Source organism: Apium graveolens, chromosome 2 (genome assembly GCF_009905375.1).
Source record: "Apium graveolens cultivar Ventura chromosome 2, ASM990537v1, whole genome shotgun sequence".
Lineage (NCBI taxonomy): Eukaryota > Viridiplantae > Streptophyta > Magnoliopsida > Apiales > Apiaceae > Apium > Apium graveolens.
The window spans coordinates 215,053,947-215,080,387 of NC_133648.1; the positions used below are offsets into that span (position 1 = coordinate 215,053,947).

Genomic DNA, 26,441 nt, shown 5'->3' on the forward strand with positions numbered 1-26,441 from the left:
ACAAATACAAAACAAAACAATTTAACATGTCACAAAAGACCCAATCAGTTGTTTTAGGCCAATTAGTGTCTTCTTATACTTAAACGAAGATGAAGAAGATGCTGAACTCGAGTCGTGGCCTAACGCTTGTGATTTCAGAAATAAGACACGCTGTTAGTGTTTGGCATGATTTGACAAGGCGTAGAAGCGTAGTGATGAGGTGGGATGGTGAAGTGAGGATAATAAACACCAGCTGATGAATCAGTAATCTTTGAAGTAATGAATCCTGATGATGCTGCAGTCGAGAAGAGTGGCACTGAAGTCGCTTCAGCATAAGGTCCTTGATCACTTCACGCCCAGGGTAGCTGCGAATCAACTCCTATACTCTTCTTTATTTCTCTTCCCTGTTACATGATCACATATAGGATAGAACACATATAAAACTGAGACCAATTATACAAGGCCTTACATCGACTTGTCATGTTCAAGATGAAAGTATACCATCTTAAAAAAAACCCTGATATATGTGGGTTGCATAAGCCCTCTTCGTTCAAGAAGACAGAGGTGACTGATATTTCAGGTAATTTAAATAACTATGTGGTAAGGAGATTGACAACTTATGGGAACCTAGCTATCATTAGAATTATTGATTTTCTGCTTCAGTGTGACATAAAATTTGAGAAATTGAAGTACTAACCAGTCACTTATAGTCAAGTATAACTGGAGCAACATAATGAACAACCATGGCAACATAATGTACATTTTATATACCTCAAAGACAGGAAGAAAACTTGAACTTACACCACTCCAGAAAGAAGGGTGGTGCTCTGGTGTATAAACTTGGCCTAGAGGCAGTTGAATGCCCATTATTGTGGAAGCAGAACTCTCCTCTTTTCGAGTGACCTTCTGCGGATGACAGAGTATTACCGATAAGCTAGCTTTGTTGAAATGTAACTAGGTATTGAACTATTAATATTTAACTTACCCTAGATTTTGAAACCTCAGGGGTTTCATCTAAATGATTCTGGAAACTTAAACTCCCAAAATCATCCATCCCTTTAGCACCATCAGGAAAATAAGGTGGAGAAATTAACAAGTTCAAATCTAGATACTGACCACTGCCTGCATATGATTTATCAACTGATTTACCAAAACATTATTATAGAAAATGTTTGATCTATCAAGCATGAACTATTATTAGGTGTAGTATAGAAAGAAATGAAGCAGTTACCTGTTCGAGCACCCATACTAGAAGTTCTATCTCGGTCCATGGACTGGCCTCTAGCCACCATCATCCAAAGCACAAAAAAGGAACTGCATTAACATCAGGCATACCATTATATCATTATTACTTTAAAAAGGCTCCTTATAACAAATATTATAATTTAAAAATAAAACCCTTATTTAAAATTAGGGTTCCAATTTTCAGAAAACCCCCTTTACAAATGCTTACATACTCACCAATTCGAGTTTCGAAACTCCAAATCAATATCATTTCAGTTCGAGCTTCAAACTCCCAACCAATATCGTGTTGTCAGAGATCAATAAATTTCGAGCTTACAATTCGAGTTACCCATTCGAGATGAAACAACCAAATCGAGAGAGGTTAAAGTCGAGAGAGACCAGAGGAGAGAGGTAAGGAGAGGACAGAGAAGAGATGGTTGAGAGTAGAGATAACGTTGCAGATATGAGAGTTGAGACTTGAGAGAGAGAGAGAGAGACAGCCAGAGAGGTGAGGGTCGAGAAGAGACCAGAGAAGAGATAAAATATATTTTACTTATTTTGTTTGTTTAATCACAAGATAGTGAAAAAAAGAGGGGGAACAAAAATTTAGCTGAGGCGGTATCATTTGGTAAGTAAGCGGGGAAAATTTTAACAAGTAGGGGAAAATAATTTGAAGTGCCGCGCTTTGAATTTTTTCAGTATTTAAGACATCGGTCTGTTAAGGAAGTGATGTGTTAATAATACAAAGACATCACATTAACGCGAGATGATGTTAATGAAGTTTTTAACAACAGTGGCATGAATGACTGATGTCTAATGTGTGATGTCTATTATCTTTTTTCTTGTAGTGTTGGGTACCAAAATCAACTTGATTTGATTTTATTGTGTGTAGGGAAACAGAAAGAATCTTTGGTATTTGGATAGTGGGTGCTCAAGACACATGACTGGAGATTCTACCCTGCTCACTGAGCTCAAGGAGAGAGCTGGCTCAAGTATCACTTTTGGAGATGACAACAAGGGATATACTATGGGATATGGCTTGATTTCTAAGACAATGTCACCATTGAGGAAGTTGCCCTAATGGATGGACTCAAGCACAATCTATTGAGTATCATCCAACTTTGTGACAAGGACAACTCAGTAATATTCAACTCTGAAGCCTGTGTTGTGACCAACAAGAAGAAAAACAAAGTGGTTCTCACTAGAGTGAGAAAAGGAAATATGTACCTTGCTGACTTCAACTCATCAAATACAGAATCTGTCACTTGTCTCTTTAACAAGGCAAATCAAGATGAAAGTTGGCTGTGGCATAAGAAGCTGTCCCATCTTAACTTCAAGACTATGAATGAACTAGTCGGGATAGATTTGGTAAGAGGTATTCCTCAAGTGGAATTCTCAAGGGATGGACTGTGTGATGCCTGTCAGAAAGGAAAACAGATCAAAGCATCATTTAGAAAGAAGCTTGACTCAACAATTGAAGAACCTTTACAATTACTACACATGGACTTATTTGGACCAGTCAACATATTATCAATCTCAAAGAAAAGATATTTTCTAGTAACTGTGGATGATTTCTCAAAGTTCTCTTGGACATATGTTCTATAATTCAAAGATGAAGCTAGTGAAATCATCATCAATCACATAAGGCAAGTTAACAATCATCCTGATTTTAAAGTTAGAAGAATCAGGAGTGAAAATGGAACTGAGTTCAAGAATTCTGTGATGAGATTATTTTGTGAAGAGAATCGGATCATGCATGAATTCTCAGCAACAAGAACCCCAAAACAAAATGGAGTGGTTGAAAGGAAAAATGGATCTCTCATTGAAGCTGCAAGAACAATGCTAGAAGAATCAAAGTTACCAACATATTTTTGGGCAGAAGATGTAAATACTGCATGCTACACTCAAAATATTTCTTTGGTTAATCAAGCAAAATGCATGACACCCTACCAATTGTTCAAGAATAGGAAGCCAACATTAAACTTTCTTCATATCTTTGGCTGTAAATGTTATATCTTAAGGAATCAAACTGATCAGCATGGAAAGTTTGATGCCAAAGTAGATGAAGGAATTTTTGGTGGATATGCAGTTGGAAAAGCATACAAAGTCTACAATCTCGGAACCAATATTGTTATGGAATATGTGCATGTTGTGTTTGATGATAAAAATATTGAAGGACCGTAAGATAGAGATTTCCATGAAAGCCTCAAATTCGACAATGTTGAGATGATTGGTGATGATAGTCATGATGAGAGTGATCAAGAAATTATATCTAAGGATAATGCAGAAAAATCTACAACTAATGAAGCACATAATTCAATATCCGTTGAAAGACCAAGTGCATCATCCGTTGAAAGACAATCTGCATCATTCGTCAAAAGGCTAAGAACAACATCTATTGATCCATCAATAGAAGTTGAAAGCCAATTCAGATCACAATCAGAAAGAACCCCAACTTTAACTCAAAGATCCAAAAACTCAGGGGGAGTTTCTTCTAATCAAAACTCTGTCACACATCAAGACAACAATGAGGCCTCTTCATATAGAAATAATCTACCACAAGAGAGAAAATGGACTAGAGATCACCCATTTGAGCTAATTATTGGTGATGCATCTTCAAGGGTGCAAACTAGGAAAGCAACTCAAGAAGAATGTCTATACAACAGCTTTCTGTCTTAGGAAGAACCTAAAAAGGTAGAAGAAGCTCTGTGGGATCCTGATTGGGTTTTAGCTATGCAAGAGGAGCTAAACCAATTTGAAAGGAATAAAGTTTGGTAACTAGTACCCAATCCTAAAGGAAAGAATCCTATAGACACCAAGTGGGTATTCAGAAACAAGATGGATGAAAATGGCATAGTGGTCAGGAACAAAGCAAGATTGGTTACTAAAGGCTACTGTCAATAAGAAGGAATATATTTTGATGAGAAATTTGCTCTTGTTGCAAGACTTGAAGCCATCAGAATCTTTCTAGCCTATGCAGCCCATGCCAATTTCAAAGTCTATCAAATGGATGTCAAAAGTGCATTTCTGAATGGAGACTTGGAGGACGAAGTCTATGTCAGTCAGCCTCTTGGTTTTGAAGGCCCCAATTTTCCAGATTACGTCTACTATCTTTTGAAAGCACTTTATGGACTAAAGCAAGCACCTAGAGCCTGGTATGACACCTTGTCAAAGTTTCTCTTAGAAAATCATTTCACAAGAGGTACTATTTATAAAACTTTATTCTTTAGAAATGTTAATGGCCCTAGTATACTTGTTCAAATTTATGTAGATGATATCATATTTGGCTCTACTTAGTGATGGAATATTCATTAGTCAAACCAAATATATTTATGAACTTTTAAAGAAGTTTGACTTAATGGATTGCACATCTGCAAAAACTCCCATGGCCACTGCAACTTAACTTGAATTAAACACTACTAAAAAGTCTGTGGATATTTCAAGATATAAGGGCATGGTTTGCTCACTTTTATATTTAATAGCTAGTAGGCCAGATATAATGTTTTCTACTTGTCTTTGTGCTAAATTTCAGGCTGATCCTAGAGAATCTCATTTAGTAGCTATTAAGAGAATTTTTAGATATCTCAAAGGAACACCAAAACTTGGCATTTGGTATCCTAGAGATTCTGGTTTTGATCTAACTGGTTACTTAGATGCAGATTATGCAGGTTGTAAAATTGATAGAAAAAGTACTACATGAACCTGTCAATTTCTAGGAAATAAGCTAGTATCCTGGTTCAGTAAAAAGCAAAATTCAGTCTCTACTTCTACAGCTGAGGCTGAATATATTGCTGTCGGTAGCTGTTGTGCACATATTTTATGGATGAAAAATCAACTGTTGGACTATGGTTTACAAGTGAATAAGATTCCTATTTTCTGTGATAACACAAGTGCTATTGCAATTACTGAAAATCCAGTACATCATTCAAGGACCAAGGACATTGACATCAAGTACCACTTCATTATAGAGCATGTTATGAATGGTACTGTGGAACTTCATTTTGTTCCAAGTAAGAAGAAACTTATAGACATCTTTACCAAGCCACTTGATGAATCCACCTTTACTAGGTTGGTAAGTGAGTTAGGTATGCTTAATTACTCTTAATTTGTTATGATGTCTAAGCAATTTGAAATGCAACCAGAGTAAAATTTGATATTTCCTGTCAAAAGATGAAAATTTGGCTAAGTCAGAATCTACATCTCGACGGATGTTCATTATCCGTTGAAAATGAATATCCGTTGAATTCTATCATCCATCAAAGTATCAAACATTACTCTGGGTACTTTACCCTTATCCGTCGAATTGTTTTCAATCTTAGCCATTAATTCTTGGCATTATCAGCTAAATTTAGTTACAGCCTATAAGTATATTTCGATAGATAATTATTAGAATTTTGATAGTTTTCTTTATTTTTAAACGACCATTTTGGGCAAATTTGATTGGTTACTTTTTTTTGGCTTTTACTTTTTAACCGTTTATTTTTGAGATAGTATAAAAGCCAATTTCATTTTTCATTTTTAATTTTATCTTTCTCAAGCAATTTCTCTAACTCTTTCGTCTTCAAAGCAAAAGATTTATTTTCTGCAATTTCTTTAATTCTTAGCAATGGCACTAGTAGTCAAGATCATGTCCCAAACTGGGTTTTTTATGAAAAGAATAACTTCGTCGCACTAGTAAACAAGGAGATTGCAGCTTCTGAAGATTACCACAGAATGATGGATTTCATTCGAAGTTGCAAACTGAAATATGCTATGTTGGAGTCTCCTGTTATCTATTATGAAGTGGTTGAGGAGGTATGGACCACTGCTGTTTACAACTCAAAGGAAAAAATAATTATCTTCACTCTTAAAGGTAACTAATGCATTAAAAGTGATATAATTTGTTCCAGCTTTCAATTGGCTGAGAATAACACACTAGTTCCACACACTGACACGGATGTAAGCTCTATGTTTATTTCTATGGGTTATTCTTTTGACCCTGCCAAGCTAGGTGAGGTTAGAAGAAAAGGCCTTAGAATGGAGTGAAGCTTTCTCTGTGACTCTTTTATTAAAGTCTTTTGCTGGAAATATTAGTAACTTTCTTGTTGTGACATACTCACTTATTAACATGTTATATATGTTGCTTAGTGATAAGTACCATAACTTCAGCGATTCTGTCCAGTATGAATTAGGCTTTAAGCTAGGAGACATTAAGAAAAGGTATAAAAACAATTATTATGCTAGATTCTTTACGATGATAGATAATTTTGTTTCTGAAAATCTCTCAATTGATAACCCAACAAACAAGTTAGATTGTTGGGTCCAAAAGATAAGGGTTATTGCTGATCTTAATAGGGCCAATCACCATAAGGAGTTTCCCTTAATCTACATGCCAATTATGGAGCATCCTTAGGTAAGTGAGGTAAATACTTCTATTCCTACTACTTCTCTACCACCAGTTTCTTTGCAGACAACTGTGGCTATGGCATATGTGACATTGAACAAACAGGTGCCTACCCAAGCCACTAAAACAAAAGCTTCCAAAACCAAGTCTCAAAGACCCCACTCTAGTTCCTCTCAAAATGAACTAGTTTCAAAACCTACCAAAATAAAATAGGAGAGTGTGAAGGGAAGTAAGTCTGGTGAGGGACATGGTGAACATAAAAGAAATCCTAAGGATAAGGATGGGGAGGTGTGTGTAACCCAACCTAGCCATACTACAGTTTCCCAACAAACTGTAGTGCTTAATAAGGATTTAAGCTCATTACTGGTTTCATCCTCCCAAGAGGATGTTACTATTGAAACAAACTCTCAATCAAGAGCACAGGCCAAGAGGGTTAGGGACACAGACTCACCCCAAACTTACACAAGAGAGAAGAAATAAAAAACACTTGGGGATACAAAAGGTGCACACATTATGTAAACTGCAGTCAAAGACTTAGTTACAACACCTTCTTAAAGTCAGGCTGATGTGGGTTCTGTAAATGTGGAGTCACAGCCAAAATCTTTAATAGTGGAAGCACCTCACACACAAAACTCACCCATAAATTCTTTGGATGTGGATATGATTCACACATCAATTCCTAATTCTTCAAATTTAACTCTCATGGAGAAGCCAAAATCTCAAGTAAGTGAGCATCATCTTTTAGATTATTTGTTGGCTCATTTGCCATTTCTTTCCGATTCTACTGAGAAATCTGTGCCAAATCTTAAATCAATCACCACAGATTCTACAATAGTTTCCACTCCAAACTCTGTCATTTCTACTAACTCGACGGATATTGTTCATCCATTGACTAGTGATTGTATCTTGACGGATGTGCTTAATAGCAGTCATCCGTTGAAACTCTCAACTACTACCTCGACGGATGTTTCTCATCCGTTGACTATCACTGCACCACTTGAAATCTCAATTATTGTTACAAGTGAAGATGATTTAGTAGTTGTACAATCACTCCTAGGATTGTGGGAAGGGAGTGAACAGAGTGAGAGGCTGAGTTGCTTTCAGGCAAAAGGAGAGGAAAAGAGTGAAACTATGCAAGCTATTTTTTCCATCTTGGCAAAAGTGAGTTAGTGGAGTCCCACCTTAGTAGGTGAAGGTGAAGGTGTAAGCATAGGAAGCCAAGGGGAGCCCTTGATTCAAGAAAATAGAGAAAATAGGAGAAAAATAGGCTCTGAATAATGTGAAGAGCCCAATGTAAGTGAGTTAAGGGATGCCAATGAGGATGAAAAGAAACAGCTATTTTAGCAAGAATATCGAGCTGTCTTAGAATCTGTTTCTTATGAAGCTGAGGAATTTCCTCACCCTGTTCCAGCTTATCAAGTTTTGGCTGAACATGACAATGTGGCTGCTGAGAGAATTCTCAATTTGGTGCACACAATTTCTTCCATGCAAAGGGCCAAGTATGCAATCACTGCCATGCCCTCCACAGCTGGTGATGATTGTGCTGGTGTTTCTGAAGACAGTTTTGGGGATGATGGTGAAGATGATGAAGGAGATTTCATGAACATAGGAGGAGAAGCAGGCCCTAGCTCCAGTACAGACACTCCATCATGGATGTTTAGCAAAGAATGCAGTGGGCACCACTTCAAATCAACTCTCTTCAAACTAATTTATCGAACTCAGATAGCTCTTCAAGCCACTACTGATGCCAACACCAAGAGTCTTCTTCAAGCCCAACTTGAGTCTCTTCAATTACATAAAATCCAATCTATCAAGCAAAATCAAGATGTGTCTGAAATCAAGATAGAGATTGAACAAGTCAAAAAGGACATCTCTGAAAGATTAGAGACTATGCTTCCTGCCACTATAATATTGAATATTATAAGGAAACTCAGGAAAAACTCTGATCTCAGTAGCAAGGTGGATTCTTTGGACACCAGGCTCAAGACTCTAGAAACCTCTATTACTCAAATCCAATTCCATCAAGCTCAACATAACCTGCTTCTTCAAAAGTTGGTGGCTGCACAAACCTCAAACTCTGTTCAACTTGATGCTAACAAAAAGGGGGAGAAAGACTCTATCATTCCAGTTAGCCATGAAGAGTTATCTAGTGAGGGGGAGAAAGTGTTCAACATAAATGTCAGCAAGGTAATAGTTCCAACAATTGCCTTCATAAAGCCACCAATGCTTGACAGCATTGACTTAATCAACATAACAGCATCTGAATTGGAGTTGAATGAAAAATGGAAGAAGCTTGATGAGAACATCAAGAAGAAATTTTGTCCAATTAAGAAACAAGACAAATCCTTATCTCATTTCTCTCAATTGAGACCAATTTCAGCAAATGACATGAGCTTAGGGAACATGAAAAGGGGACAACCCTCATCAATCAAATCTCCAAAGGCCAATGTGATTTTTCAGCCAAAAAGAAATTACCCAAAGAACTCAGACAAAAACCCATTAGACCTGGCCTATGAAACTCCCAAGCTTGATGAAAAGAAGCTGCTTGGAAGGTCTATTGCTTTCTTCAAAGATCCCAGAGACTCAGTACTAAAGAAAATAATTGTTAAAATCTACAGGAATGGAAAATTAATCTGTGTGGTGGCTGGACATCCACAGTTTGCAGAGGCTAAGAAAGAAGAAAAGGTGAGGCTCAAACAACAACAAAAGCAAGTTGCTTTAGATACCAAGAACCAAGCTAAGAAGCCTGCCACTACAGATTCTATAATGCCCATTGTGATAGCTGAGACTCATATTGAAGAAAAACAAGTAGAACCAAAGCAGATTAAGAAACAAAGATACAAGCTCAAACCAAAGAGGATGCTGGATTTCAATGAAGATAAGCAAGAATACATGCCAACCCAATCTACCACCTCAAGTCAAACAGCCATGCCCAAAATGAGCAAGCTGAATTTAAGGTTTATCCAGACATGAATTTTCATGGTGAAATAATTCCGAAGGATGAACCTATGGATTGGGAAAGCCTACCACTTCCTGGTCTGAACATTCCAATATAAATCAAGCTAAGGAAAATAAAGAAGAGAGCAATAAAAAAGGTCAAGCCTATCAGACTTCAATCCAAAACATTAGCCAAGCCCAAACCAATTGTCAACAAGGGAGATCAACTCTTCATCTGTGACATCAAGGAATTCTCAGACATAAATCTCCACCTGGATGAGCTAGAAGAAGTTAGAGCCATTGATGCTTATAAAAATCTTCCAGAGAGATTAGTCTTCAGGTACAAGGGTGGAAAAGAGCTAACTTGGCCTTTTCATAGAATTCTCAATGAAGGCTATTCTATTACGCCCTCCAAACCCGGGTCAGAAGTATGGGGTCCGCAACATACACACACACACACACCATATTTAAACTTGTTTATGAATATAATATTATATATGCAATGACCCTATTTACCAATTTCCACGGATCGAAGCAGTTTAAAGTATGCCTATAAGCCCCAACCTTATTTATATTATAATCGTACCAATTCCCAATTTATTTATCTTACAACGAAAGTAAACTTTATTACAAACTATCAACACAAACTAAGCCACATATCCTCTGCTAGTTTATTCTATTTCAACCTGGATACCTAGCTCATACACTTGTCTGGGGATCCTCGCTACAACCAGTTTCCTTTTTCACTGGAAAATAATATAAACAGATTTGCAAGAGTGAGCTAACTAGCTCAGCAAGTCACAATAACAACACTGAGATTAAACAATGATCAATTGAAATGATATAAGGAATCAAGTTTCTGATAAGCAATGATTAGAATTGGATATTCACTTTCATTTTAAAACACTAAGGTTTGGCTGCTGATCAGTCACGTACTAACCCTGAGCAAGGCTCCCGGCTTTGCTCTATATACTGGATCCAAGGCACGCATTGGCCTATTATGACCACGAATCTGGTCCGACCATGAATCTGGTCCATATTTAAAAACAATCCAATTCTAGAATAACAATATGATAAATAACATAAATCAATAAGCTGAATCATAAACAACATTTATCTTGAAGCATAGGGTGATTCACAATACCATGAAGGTATAACAAGGAATTCAAAAAGATTATCTTTCAATCAAAGAAATAATCAGAAAGTAGAAGACCAAGGGTTCAAGGGTTACGTGGATTAGTCTTCTGTTAAACAAGGTATAAGGGTTGGTATGTCAAGCAATTCAATATCAGAAATCAGTATGTGGTAGATATGTATTTGTGGAGTAGTATCGTATATGTGTGGTTTATATCTGTGAATACAATAATCAATGGTTTATGAAGGATAAGGCTTGCAGCTCAAGATCAATAAGAATCAGGGTTTAGGGTTAAGTACTTCAAAGTAGTTGCAATATAGCACAAGAACTGTTTGGAATAATTGCAACATAATGAAAAGAGTGAAAACCAGCAGTCAAGTACGAGTATAGTAAAGATGAAATGATAAGGAAAGTATCCCTAAAATTTCTTGTACTATAATTGCAACATAATGAAGAGAGTTCAAGAATACTTACAATTATAGTAGAAGAAAGTTCAGGGATACTTGCCTTATCAGTTCACCTTTACTATACTCGTACTTGACTACTGGTTTTCACTCGTCAACCACTTATTTTCCCTTTCTACATCTCTCTTCCTTTGTTAAACATCACATGTACTTATCAATACTCATTCTCATCTCATTCTATTTGTTACAAGCTTCTATCTATCCTTCGTTTCACCCAAATCCGACATACGGATTGAAAGTTATGGCAAAAGCAGTCAAACAATGCACGTACAATTATATTATACATCAATCGGATCACATATAACATGTAGCATGTAAGATATTCAATTATAATAATTGTTCAAAGAAGATTCTGGGTTAAAATTATTTTCCAAGTATTTAATATGAATTTTTGAACATTTTTCAGAATTAAAACGGGTCTCCGAATCATTTTATAATTAAATAATAGAATTCGAACAGCCGAATCTGACTTTAAAATGATTTAATACTAATTATCGAGCCTTGAAAATAATTTTAAATAAAATTTGAAAGCTCAAAACTATTTTTTGGATTTGTAAATCAAATTAAATAATTAAATCTAATTATTAAATCAATTAAAATTAATTAATTAATAATTAAATTACTTAATCAATTAATATTAGATTAATCGATTAATTAAAATAATTAAAAGCTAAATAAAATTAATTAATAAAATAGATCAAATTTATTTTTAAATAAATAAATAATTAAAATAATTTTCAGGATTTAAAATAAATAAATAACCAATTATCTGATTTTTAAAATAATAAAAATATTATTTTTAAAATAAAACTAAACAGCAATCCAAGTTTTTTAGGTTTTTAAAATTCCAGGGACTGTTTTGAAAGGCCATTAAACTACAGAGGACCTATTGGCACTTTTCATCATCTTCCTCGGCTTCACCGCTGTTCGCCGGCCGGTCGCCATTAACGGCGACTACCGAGCTTTTCCGGCGAGCCGAGAACTGCCCAGAACCCGATCAAACTAACGGGGCGTGTTCCCCTGAACTCCAGGATCCCATATATGTGGTTAATTCAATCAAATAACTCGTAATTTGTCTGGAAATCTTGGGTGAAGTTTCCCGGCACTGCCACGCGGTGGTTTCCGGCGAAGCCCTTCCAGGGGTCAAAAATTTTACTTAAATATATGAATCGAATTATTTTTAAACTATCTATTCACTGGTACTGATCAATCAAACCCAGATTCAACAAAAATGAAATCCCCAAATTCAATTAAAATTATTCAAGAACATAAATCCTAATTTTATGATTCACAGAATTAAACCTTAATTTCTACATGTTATTGAACTCCAAATTTGACATATAATACACCAAAATGACCAGAATAAAATTATCTACAAGATTAAGCCATCAATTCATATCAACAACATCAAGAACAAAATTTCATAATATAATCTTTAAATAATTTGAAATAAAATAATTAAATAAGAAAAATACCTTGATTTCTGTACTAAAATGGTTGATTGATTCAGGAAGGTCTTTTCGAGAGCTACGATTTGATATATGGCACGCTCGAATCGGAGTTCGATAACGCCTTCATTTATGCGTTTGATTTTCAAGAACGTTAACGAATAATTAGGTTTTTGTCTGTATTTCACTGGATTTTACTGACCGATTATGATTATACGAATAAAATAGGATAAAAAGGGATATTTATATTTATGGAATATTGGTTCATGTTGGATCATTTTAGATCGATAAATTAGTTACTTAGCCGCGAAGTAACTGCAAAACGATCCGTTTTGATACCCGTATTGGATAATTATCCAAACCGGGCTTCTTATAAAATACTTTATACGAAAATAATGTAATATTATCCCGTCTTTCGACAATACGGGTTTCGTTGGTTTATCGAAATGATTATCGTATCGAAAATTTTGCACCGGGACGCGTACGGGTCATACCGTAATCCGGATCGAAAAAGTCAAAACACGAAAAATGTCTGTAATTACCAGATTAGGTTAGGAATGTGTTTTCCGAAAATAGTTTTGTAATTATTTTTGTAATTATTCAGAAAATATTTAATAAATTAATAAATTAATATAAAATCATATAACAGTCCAAAAATTACCATAAAAATACCACACTTATCTATATTTTATTCTGGACATATTAAAATTAACTTATTCGCCTTTTATCACATTTAAACATCTAAATATCCACATCAATCAATAGATAATTCACCAGAAATAACATAATAATCACATAATATTCATTTATTCATAAAATAATTTACACGCGATATCCCGGATATACATCCTTCTCCCTTAAAAGGATTCTGTCCTCAGAATCTCCTAAGTAAACAAATGAGAGTACTTTTCTCGCATATCACTTTCTAACTCCCAGGTGGCCTCTTCAACCTTTGGGTTTCTCCACAACACTCTTACTAGCTTTACAACTTTATTTCTCAATACCTTTTCTCTTTCTTCTAGAATCTCTATTGGATTCTCTACATATGATAAATCTACCTGAAGTTCTATCGGCTCATACTCAATTACACATCTAGATTATACTTCTTAAGCATCGATACGTGAAAGACATTATGAATGTGCTCCATATGCAGGGATAACGTCAATTCGTATGCAACCTTGCCGACACGTTTCAAAATTTCAAAAGGTCCAATGTTGTTATTCCCTAACAATACAAAAAGAATTACGGAAGGGGGGTTGAATGTAATTCTGGCTTCTTTTTCTAGATTTTAAAACAGTTCTAACTCGATAGATATATATGTATTTTGATTTGTAAAGTGCGGAATGAAATGATTAAATAAATCAAACACAAAGTAATAAAAACACAAGTCTTTAAAAATTTATGGTGGATTTGAATGTATCCACCAGATATCTATATATATATATATATATATATATCGATTTGAGAACTCTGTGAAGCTCAAATTGGCTCACAGCTGCTTTACAAGTTGAATAAACAAACTACAGAGAAATTCTTGACAAATACAGCTTCTACTATTTCTCTCTTAAAATGTGTTTGTGTAGTTGAGTTTGTTTTACTAGCTACACTTGGTTTATATATCACCAAGTTTACATGGTAATAAGACAGGATAATAAAACAAAACCTATCAAGTCTAATTCCATGTTGCTTCATTACTCTATTCCGTCATCTTTGAAAATCTTCGGAACTTGCATGAAAATTGTAATGCTTCTTTGTTCTCAATTTCCTGCTAAACAGGCTGCCACATTCCTTTTGTAAACACCCAATGCATATGACTGTGTTGTCACTGTCAACGGATATTTGAATTTATCATCTGACAGGTACATTCTTGTTATCCGTCGGGTAGCTTTGTTGATCATCCGTCAGGTAGCTTTGTTGATCATCCGTCGGGTAGCTATTTGACACTTGACTCTATTTCACCTATGCAGAATTACAAGACATCTCATATTTACAATTAATCAACCTATTCTGCATATCTACTAGTAGTCAACATGACTCATAAGCTCCTGCAGAATCTACACAAAGTTATTTGCAGAAATATGCTACAATACTTATTATTACATAAGCTACTCACTTGATGGATGTCAAATCGTCATCCATCGGGACTATATTGAATCATCCGTCGGGACTATATTTGATCATCTGTCGAATGCTACAAAATTCACTAAGTTAAATCTACTAAGGTGTTTTGTATCATTTATCATCAAGTTCACAATATATTCCTAACAATATCCCCCAATTTATGTCTACTGGAATTGTACCCATAAATTAAGAGAAACTTAATGATAACAAAACACTCTAAGAATACAGATTGAAAATAGTAGATAAAATTGATAAGTGCTGCAGTATTTACCGAAAATTGAACAATGCAAAGTATACAAAGAAATTGCTCACAATTATTATCAAGGTGATCCTCTAGTCTGAGCAGATAAGTCTATTTCCTTGATTGTCTAGGTTTTTTCCCAAGCCTCCTGTTGTTCTCTTCTATCTGGTTTTGGAGTTGTCTGTGGAATTTAAGTTCATCAGCTTCTAAGAGATCTAGCATTCCTTGCGTTTCTAATAGAGTCTCATTGCAAGAGATACTCAACTGGTCCTTCAATATGAAGAATCTTCTAACTCCCTTTTCATCCCTGAATTCCATCAACCAATAAGGCCTCAAATGCACTCTCTTTCATGTGAAGGGAATTGATAGAGGTTTTGGAAGTACATCTTTGGCTCTATTACTCCTCAGCTCCTCAATCTTCTTTAGAACTAATCTCCTATCATTCACATGGTACCCAAAGTTCTTTTTGAAAGATGAGTAGATCTTTATTGGCACATATTAGCTTTGTAGAAGAATCCTGTGAAGTGGCCATATGATCTCTTTTCCTCCCTTGTATTTGAATACCAGTCTTTCAGGAAGATGTCCGTGAGTATCAATTCCTCTAACTTCTTCCAATTCATCTAAGTAGAGGTTAATGTCAGAAAACTCTTTGATGTTACAGATGTACAACATATCTCCTTTGTTGACTATGGATTGAGATTTGACTAGGGTCTTGGATTTGAGAGTCACTGGTTTCACTTTCTTTCTAGCTCTTGTCTTTGTCTTCTTTGTCTTAAAGATAGGAAAGTTTAGCTCAGGAATTGGCAAACTTTCCCAGTCTACTGGCTCATCCTTAGGATTAATGGGTTCACCATGAATGTTCCTAGTTGGATCCACCACCTTGAATTCTTCAAATACCACTGAGGGTTTTGATGTCTGAGTTGAAGTTGTAGACTTTTTAAGAATGTGGTCTTCCTTTTCCTTATCACTAAAGTCCAATTTTCTCTTGGAATGGAGCTTGTATCTGAATCTTCTTTTCTGTTGTGGTTCTTCTTGCACCTTCTGATCCTTAGGTTCAGCAATTACAGTTGGTTGTGCAGGAATTTTTATTGTGGTTTTTACAGCTTGAAGCTTGGCCAAGATAACAGCTTGCTTTTTCTTTTGTTTAAGCTTTTTAGCATCCAGAGCAGCTTGCTTCTTTTCTTGCCTGATTCTTTCTTTCTTTTCCTTCTTAGCTTCCACAAACATGGGGTGTCTAGCCACCACACAAATTTCCTTACAATTTCTGTAAATCTTGGCTAATCTTCTTTTGAGTGCTGAATCAACTATATCTTTGTAAAAGGCAATTGACCTAGCCAACAGCTTCTTCTCATCTGGCCTAGGTGTCTCATACACAATATCCATAGGATTCTTGTCTGAAAACTTTGAGTAGTTTCTTTTAGGCTTCATGATGAAATCTGCTTTTGGAGATTTGATGCAAGATGTTTGGCATTTTCCAGATAATTCATACTCATTTCATTCACATAAATGTTCTTGACTTGAGAGTGATGAATGAATTTTTTGTCTGGCTTCTGAATTGGCCCAAACTTTTGTTAAATTTCTGCATCTATCTTTCTCCATTTTTCTTTCAACTCCTTTTCAGCTGCTGCTACATCAATCTTTAGCAGTTTGTCATCTGTGTTTAGTTTTGCTGCTTCCAGATTTATGATGTCAATGATGTCCATGACTGGTGGCTTTGGGAAAGCAACTGCTGGCATAATCACTTTGCTGACTTGTATGTTGAGCTGTTTCTCCCCCTCACTTGAGCCTTTCTTCCCCTTTTTGTTAGCATCAAGTTGTTGAGTGGGAGGGAGTTGAGCAGCCACTAATTATTGGAGTAGAGCAGTCTGAGTTTCTTGATTAGTGAGTATCTTGGCCATTGACTTCTCTACATCAGATAATCTTGAGTCCATGGCCTCAACTTTTCTATTGAGATTAACCTCCTTCCTTAGCTTGTGAGCTATTTCAGTCAAGGTGGTTCCAGGAATTCTAGCTTCCAACCTTGCTATGAAATCCTGTTTTACTTCAGAAATTTCTTGCTTGATTTCATCCACACTCTAACTGTGTTAGAGAGCTTGAATTTTGTGCAGTTGGAGTGCTTCAAGGTGAGCTGTGAGTAGCTTCTTTGTGTTGGCATTAGTAGATGCATGAATGGTTGTCTGGGTGTCATGGATCAGCTTGAATAGTGTTGATTGGAGATGTGAGTGGGAACATTCTTTTGTTAGCATCCAGGAAGGAACATCTGCATCTTCCCCTATGCTCATGTTGTCTTCCTCATCATCCCCACTAGCATCACCAAATGAATCTTCAGCCAGTTTAAAATCACTGCCAGTGTTGGAAGGCATAGCAGTGATTGCATCCTTTGCTCTTTGAAGAAATTGTGTAGTGTGCACCAAATTTAGAATCCTTTCAGCCTCCTCATTGCCCTGCACAGCTAGAGTTTGGTAAGCTGTAACAGGATGAGTAAATATCTCAGCATCCAGGGAAATAGAATCTATGACAGCTTGATATTCTTGCTGAAATAGCCTTTTCCTTTCTACATCATTGACATTCATTGACTCACTTACAATGGATTCCATCCTTATCATTCATGTACCCGCTTTTCTCTCATGATCTCTCTTTTTGCATCAAGGGCTCCCCTTGGCTTTCCACCCTCACACCCTCACCTTCACCATCTAAGGTGGGACTCCTCTCACTCACTTTTGCTAGGCCTGAAGAAATGGACTGCATGGATTCATTCTTATTCTCTCCTTTTGCCTGGGAGCAACCCAGTCTCTCACTCAATTCACTCCCTTCCCCCAACCCTAGGTGTGATTGTACTACTACTAAGTCTTTTGCACTTGTGAGAATTGAAGAAATTTTAAGTTGTGCAGAGACACCCGAGGGATGAGGAATATCCATCGGGATAGTAGTTTGGCTATCCGACGGATGACTGCTGTTAGGATTATCCATCGGGATACAATCACTACTCGATGGATGATGAATATCCATCGGGATAGAAGAAATGAATGATTTTGGAGTGGAGACTATTGTAGACTCTGTACAGATTGATGAAAATTTTGGCACATATGTCTCAATAGACTCAGAAAGAAATGGCAAATGAGCCAACAAATCAATTAAAAGATGATGCTCACTTTCTTGGATTTTTGGCTTCTCCATAAGAGTTATAGATGGAGAATTTGGAAGTGATGTATTTATCATGTCAACATCCAGTGAGTGTGTGGGAGAATTTGGTGTATCATCAGGTGCTTCAATTATTAGAGATTTTGGCTGTGACTCCACATTTATTAGAGCCACATCAATCTAACTTTGAGATGGAGCAGTGACTGGGTCTTTAGCACCAGTTTGCACTGTGTGTGTACCTTGTGCATCCCCAAGGGTTTTTGATCTTTTCTTTCTAGCATAAGTTTGTGGCGAGCTAATGTCCCTACCCCTCTTGGCCTGTGCTCCTGGTTGGGAGCTTGTTTCAATAGTAACATCCTTTTGGGAGGATGAAACTAGAAATGAGCTTATTTCCTTATTAACAACCATAATTTGTTGGGAAACTGTGGTGTGGCTAGGTTTGGGTACACTCTTCTCACCAGCCTTATCTTTAGGGTTTCCTTGATTTTCACCTTGTCCCTCACCTTGCTTACCCTCCTTCAAACTCCCTTCTTTTGTTTTAGTGGATTTTGCAACTGGTTTCTTTTGAAAGAAACCAGAGGGGGCTTTATTAGACTTGGATTTTGAAATTTGTGGTTTAGTAGCTTGGGTAGGCATCTGTTGGGTCATTGACACAGATGCCATTGCTACATTTGAAGGCAAAGAAGTGTGTGAGGTTGGAAAAGTTGAGACAATAGAAATTACCTCACTTACCTGAGGTCCCTCCATGATTGGAAAATAGAAGAGAGGAACCTCTTTGTGGTGGTTTGTCCTGTTGAGATCTGCAATAATCCTTCTTTCTTGAACCCAACAATTCAGCTTGTTGGTTGGGTTCTCAATCATAATGTTCTCAATGAGATGGTTAGCAAGCATCATAAAAAAGCTAGCATAATAGACACTTTTACCTCTCTTATTGAGTTCTCCTAACTTAAAGCCTAACTCAAACAAAACCAAGTCACTGAAATTAAAGTAATTATCAGTAACTAGCATGTAAAGCATATTAAGCATAGAAATGTTAACAGAATCAAAGTTACTAATCTTACCAGAGAATATGTTGAGGTGGGACCTGCCACGTCAGTAGGGGGTCCACCTGCCATGTCAGCAAGGTGGGACCACATGTGGTGACTCACCTGCCATGTCAGCAGTGTGGGGACCCATCTCTGCCACATCAGCATTAATTTATTTATTTATTAATAAAAAAATGAATTTTTTTATTAATATATGTATTGGTAACACTTTACGAGACCTATGCTAACATAATTAAAACATGTTACAGTATGGTACATTATCATATAACTACTGCAACATTATCTACGGCAACATCACGTAATTATGTGGTAGAAGGCCGTTTATGGCGTAGTGCTTAGATACCACATCACACATAAAGCTCCATTTTTTCTAAGACCTAACCTCCTAATTTCACTTAACTTAGAGGTAGTACGTGCATAGCCCATGGAATTTAGCATGTTAACTATGTCAGTGTGTGTGTGTGGAGCAGTAGCAGTATTATCAGGAATTCTAAAGCATGCTTTGACAATGTCACTATTTATGCAAAATTGCTTACCTTTTATAGTGAATGTAATGGTCTTTTCAGTTGAGTTGTACATTGCAATTGTCCATATCTCTTCTACAACCTTAAAGTAGATAGTGGAAGATTCCAGCATAGCATAGTTAAGTTTATAGCCTCTCACAAAATCCATCATTTTGTGGTAGTCTCCAGACTTTTAAATCTCCTTGTTCACTAGAGCTGTGAAGTTGTTCTTTTCCTAGATCTATCCAGTTTGAGACATGATTTTGATGACTGGTGCCATTGTTAGAGATTGGGAAATTTGCAGAGAAAGTATTTGCTTTTGAGAAGAAAGAAGTTAGAGAAATTGAATCTTGAGAATAATGAAAGAGAAGAATAAAAAATGATTTTAGCTTTTATACTATCTCAGAAATAAACTGTCAAAAATAATAAAGTAAAATAAAGTGACCAATAAAATTGCCCAAAATAGCCATTTTTTTAAAAATAAACTGTAGAAATTCTATCACTTATCCGTCGTGTCATGCTTACAAACTGTAAGTATACTCGATGGATGATGTTCAGAGTTTTAACGGCTAAGATTGAGACAATTCGACGGATGAGGATAAATTAGTTATCCGTCGGGATAACAATTAATAATTGATTTTTATTAACAATTAATATTCCGAAGGATGATCAAACTCGATGGATAATGAACATCCGTCGGGATGTAAATTTTGACTTAGCCAAAATTTTATCCAAAACTGAAAAATCAAGTAAATTTATGGCTGCATTAAAACTTGCAAAAATATCTGAAATGATTCAGAAATAATTAAGCATACCTAACTCACTTACCAACCTTGAAAATGTGGATTCATCAAGTGGCTTGGTAAAGATATCTGCAAGCTGTTTTTCACTTGGAACAAAATGTTGGGGGAGTTGAATGTAATTCTGGCTTCTTTTTCAAGATTTTAAAACAGTTCTAACTCGACAGATATATATGTGTTTTGATTTGCAAAGTACGGAATGAAAGGATTAAATAAATCAAACACAAAGTAATAAAAACACATGTCTTTAAAACTTTCTGGTGGATTTGAATGTATCCACCAGATATATATATATATATATATATATATATATATTTATATATCAATTTGAGAACTCTTTGAAGCTCAAATTGGCTCACAGCTGCTTTACAAGTTGAACAAACAAACTACAGAGAAATTCTTGACAAATACAGCTTTTTCTATTTCTCTCCTAAAATGTGTTTGCTTAGTTGAGTTTGTTCTACTAGCTACACTTGGTTTATATATCACCAAGTTTACATGGTAATAAGACAGGATAATAAAACAAAACCTATCAAGTCTAATTTCATGCTGCTTCATTACTCTATTCCAGCATCTTTGAAAATCTTCATAAGTTGCATGGAAATGGTAATGCTTCTTTGTTCTCAATTTCCTGCTAAACAGGCTGCCACATTCCTTTTGCAAACACCCAACGCATGTGACTGTGTTGTCACTGTCAACATATATTTGAATTTATCATTCGTCGGGTACATTCTTGTTATCCGTCGGGTAGCTTTGTTGATCATCCGTCGGGTAGCTTTGTTGATCATCCGTCGGGTAGCTATTTGACACTTGACTCTATTTCACTTATGCAGAATTACAAGACTTCTCATATTTACAATTAATCAACCTATTCTGCATAGCTACTAGTAGTCAATATGACTCATAAGATCCTACAAAATCTACACAAAGTTTTTTGCAGAAATGTGCTACAATACTTATTATTACATAAGCTACTCACTCGATGGATGTCAAATCATCATCCGTCAGGACTATAGTGAATCATCCGTCAGGAATATATTGATCATTCATCGAGTACTACAAAAATCACTAAGTTAAGTCTATTAAGGTGTTTTGTATCATTTATCATCAAGTTCATAACATATTCTTAACAAATGTATCTAGGACTCAGCTTTCCTTTCTTTCTGACTCTTGATAATCTTTTCCATGGTCACACTTTCAATAACATTAGATCTCCTTCTTTGAATTCCTTCTCCTTTTTGATTGATCTGCATACTTTCTTTGACGATCTTGTGCTGCAATTAACTTTTTCTGGATGACTTCCATAACTTCTTTTGTCTGTTGCACTAATTCGGGTCCAAGTATCTTACGTTCTCTGACTTCGTCCCCATATACCGGTGATCGACATTTACTTCCTTAAAGAGCTTCATAAGGAGACATTCCGATACTGGCATGATAACTGTTATTGTAAGCGAATTCCACTAAGGGTAAATTTTCATCCCAATTTCCTTTGAAATAAATGGTACAAACACGTAACATATCATCAATAGTCTGGATCGTTCTTTCGCTTTGGTCGTTAGTCTGCGGATGATAAGCCATACTCATATTTATCTTAGTTCCCAAGCATTCTTGAAAAGTTTTCCAGAATCTTGAATTGAATTGTGGAACTCGATCTGATACGATAGACATAGGGACTCCGTGATGAACTGATATTTCCTTCAGGTACATGTGAACCAACTAATCTAATGAAAATCTTTCATTGATAGGAAAGAAATGAGCTGATTTGGTTAGGGTGTCTGCTATAACTTAGATGGCATCGTGGTTCGCTTTCGTCCTTGGTAATCCAACTATAAAATCCATGGTGATGTGCTCCCACTTCCACTCTGGAATTTCTAATGGTTGTAGTAGTCCACTTGGTCTCTGGTGCTCCGCTTTAACTCTTTGACACGTGTAACATTTGCTAATCCATTCCACAATTTCTCTTTATCATGTTTGGACACCAATAATTCTCTTTCAAATCCCTGTACATCTTGTTACTTCTTGGATGGATTGAATACTTTGAGTTGTGAGCTTCTTGTAGAATTTCATTCTTCAACTCTGCCACTGGTGGAATCCAAATCCTTGAAGAAAATCTGAGAATACCTTGATCGTCTTTCTGAGTGCATAACTCTCTTCCAACCAATCGATTTATATCTTGATCCATTATTTCCTCTTGACATTTCCCTATTTCTCTAGCAATTCTGGTTGAAAAGTCATACTATACATCTTTACTTCATTAGGCTTACAAATTCTGACTTAATTCCAACTTCTGAAATTCCTTGTATAACTCTTCAGGTATTTCTAGCACGTTCAATCTTTCCTTTCTGCTTAATGCATCTACCACCACATTCGCTTTTCCTGGGTGATAGTTAATCATGCAATCATAGTCCTTAATCAACTCCAACCACCTCCTCTGTCTAATGTTAAGCTCCTTTTTCGTGAATCTGTACTTCAAACTTTTATAATCAGTGTAGATCTCGCATCTTTCTCCACATAGATAATGTCTCCAAATCTTCAAGGCCAATACTATTGCTGCTAGTTCCAAGTCATGAGTTGGATACTTCTACTGATGAGGTTTCAGTTGTCTAGACCCATACACAATGACTTTATCATAATGCATCAAAACACAACCTAATCCCTTATGAGAAGCATCACTATAGATTATGAAATTTCCTTGATCATCTGGAAGTGACAAAACAGGTGCCGTGATTAATCTTTTCTTTAATACCTGAAAACTTTCTTCACACTTCTCGTTTCATATAAACTTCTCACTTTTCCTGGTAAGCTTCGTCAAAGGTGTCAAATCTTCGAGAAATCTTGAACAAATCTTCGATAATATCCTGCTAATCCCAAGAAACTTCTCACTTATGTTGGTGTTTTTGGCCTTTCCCAATTCATAACAGCTTCAATCTTCGCTGGGTCCACTTTGATTCCTTCATTACTAACTACGTGTCCTAAGAATTGAACTTCTTGTAACCAAAATTCACACTTTGAAAACTTGGCATACAATTTCTTCTGTCTTACAAATTCCAAAGATATCCTTAGATGCTCCGCGTGATCTTCCATTGACTTAGAGTAGATCAAAATATCATTGATAAACACAATTACAAACTTATCCAAATATTCCTTGAATATTCTGTTCATCAAGTCCATAAATGCTGCTAGGGCATTGGTTAATCCAAAAGATATTACTAAAAATTCATAATGACCATACCTTATTCTGAAAGCTATCTTTGGTATATCTTCAAGTTTAATCTTCAATTGGTGATATCCGGATCTCAAATCAATCTTAGAGAAGTACTTAGCTCCTTTCAGCTGATCAAACAAATCATCGATTCGAGGTAACAGATACTTATTCTTGATTGTAAGCTTATTGAGTTCTCGATAGTCGATGCATAACCTCATGCTTTCGTCTTTCTTTTTAACAAATAGTACTGGTGCACCCTATGGGGATACACCGGGTCGAACACTCCTTTCTCTAATAATTCTTGCAATTACTTTGCTAGTTCCTTCATTTCAACTGGCGCCATTCCGTAAGGGGCTTTTCCCCCTTATTAATTATCTTTTGACAACGGTCAACTCACATCCTTAGTACTTCCTCCGAAATTCTCGAAAGTACGTATATACATATATATACACTTATATCTTAGAGAGATAAGATGTTTCTATCAACAAGCAAAATGCTAGGGGAACTTCGATATGGTTCGAGTTCTCGAGATTGATAGAATTTTTTTAAAGGACAAGGGAGGGGTAGACTCTGTACTATATGTGCTAGATGGACTACCAAAGGTACCGCAGACGAAGGTACTCAGTCTACTCAGGAACTTGTGAAGTATGTGTATACCCGAAAATGGGACACGTAGCCCGAATGCGGCAAGGGTGATAACCGGGATACGAAGGTGCCGTCCTTCTACTAGTAGAAAAGGTTACTATTATTGTATTACGACTGATCATCGTATACGGTGGCTCCAACGAGTGTCCTAATTCTTCCAATTGAAATTGAGATGCAATACCGTAACCCAAGCCTCGGTGCTGGGATTACTATTAAGGTATTCGCAGGATATTAAAATCCCTTGAGGAATTGTTTTCATAAGAAGGTGTGCATCACCAAGGAAAACTATTTTCGAATAAAACATAATTATCATATATGATGTTATCATACAGTCATTTTCATATTGTACATTATTATGCTGGGCATTATAGCTCACACTTGTTTTCTTAAATTGACACAACACAACAGTGAATCAAGATGTCTGCCATGAGAACCACAGCCAGGAAACGGGTAGGAAATGGCCAGCTGTTCCGTAGATTGTTTGGTGTTGTACCACAGGTAGTCAGAATAAGCTGGATTAGTTTTCAGTTGTTTATAGTTCGACTTATTTATAAGTATGACTTATGTAAGGTAAGAAACAAGAAACGTATATTTGGCCGGTGGACTAACCATACCTAAAGGTCACTCCCCGGTAAGATTAATTACTTTTGGGTTGTAATAAATATCACTTGATGGTTGACAATTACTCTAGTTATGATGGTTCGTTTCCAAGACAATAACCTGTAAGCGTGTGTGCATGATAAGTATGGGGTCGTGAAGCGTGAGTATTTATATATTGCAGTGTGAGTTGTGTGGTTGTAAGAGTTTTGATGGCGTGGCTTCCGAGACTCCTGGCCCCGGGTTTTGGGGCGCCACAGAAATGGTATCAGAGCCTTAGGTTATCAAATCTTTGAAATGATAGGACATAAAATACGTAGACATAAAAATAATAAAATAATCAATTAGAGCTCAAGTTGAGTTCGTCATCGGGCTACACGGGTATTCTTGACCATTTTACCCTCAAGGGAATTCCAACTCTAAGTTAGTAACACCTTGCCTATTGTGTCAGGTACCAGTGGAGCCTAGGAGGGAGGTTGATCCTGTTGATGATGTCATGATTCCTGAGCATGACCCTATTCCCGAGCCAGAGAGCCCACCCATTGATGATTCAGATGATGACCCTACTGAGGATGTCCTAGAGGAGGAGACTGACCTTCTTATCCCCATAGCTAATGGCTTAGTATGGAGGGATGTAGAGATGTACCCTCACCAGGCTATTCGCTCTCCTACACCACCCCCAGGGATCCAGAGCCCTATGCCCTATACTGATGATGATGATGAGGAGGCGATACATGCAAAGTTCCACGAGGTTCATGACATATCCTCTAGCGACCCAGATTCACCTCTACCACCACCGGCGACCATGCATGTAGCCGTACACGACTGGATAGTGAGTTAGCTTAATGGTGAGATCACTGCGTCATCCGCTCGCATTGCGGAGTTACGCCAGGCACTGACAGCTGAGAGAGCCACCCGACTAGGATACCCAGGAGATTTCAGAGCTGCTTCCCCAGCCATAGCCCGTAGAGAGATCGATGGGATCGAGCTCCGTACCAGGGTTCAGATGAGGATGACAGCAGTGGGAGGATACATCCCGGTAGTTGATGCAGAGCTGATGATTGCAGGAGCGATGAGGAGGGTGCGTGACCTCACTCGCAGTGATAGTGACTGAGAGACTAGTGACTAGATATAGACCTTGAAGAAGGATGGGTGACTTGTCACCAATTTTGATAGGATAATTAGTAGTAGATAGCATTCCTAGCCCTTCAGGGTACACAGCTTATGTATTTTCATTTCAGTATTCAGGTCTAGTAGTGATAGATTGTAATCAGGCATGTATGAACTCGGCTAGTTGTTTCATCCCTAAGATATAAATGGGAGATCTTATAAATATATATCTAAGCAGTTATTAAGAAATGATGTCTATATTATTGCACTTTATAAAAACCTGCTAGATAATAAATAACATGCTTACATATGAATAAAATAATCCATATGTTATAATTACAACTATGTTGACCAATTTTCAATATCAGAACAATGCCACCCCGTAGAAGAGGAACCAGGGCACAGCCCGCAGAATCTGTTAACCAACAACGAGGTGAACCTGACTCTGTAGTGAATGAGGAA

The 26,441-nt window shown here is 36.6% G+C and overlaps 1 long non-coding RNA gene across 1 annotated transcript; it reads right to left on the minus strand.

Moving 5' to 3' along the window:
• Window positions 1–794: 794 nt before the first annotated feature.
• On the minus strand, window positions 795–1,710 carry LOC141706162 (uncharacterized). The gene is made up of 4 exons (XR_012568683.1): window positions 1,441–1,710; window positions 1,211–1,293; window positions 965–1,101; window positions 795–885 (listed from the first exon to the last, which is right to left on the minus strand). It is a non-coding gene; the product is annotated as an uncharacterized LOC141706162 (long non-coding RNA).
• Window positions 1,711–26,441: the final 24,731 nt, after the last annotated feature.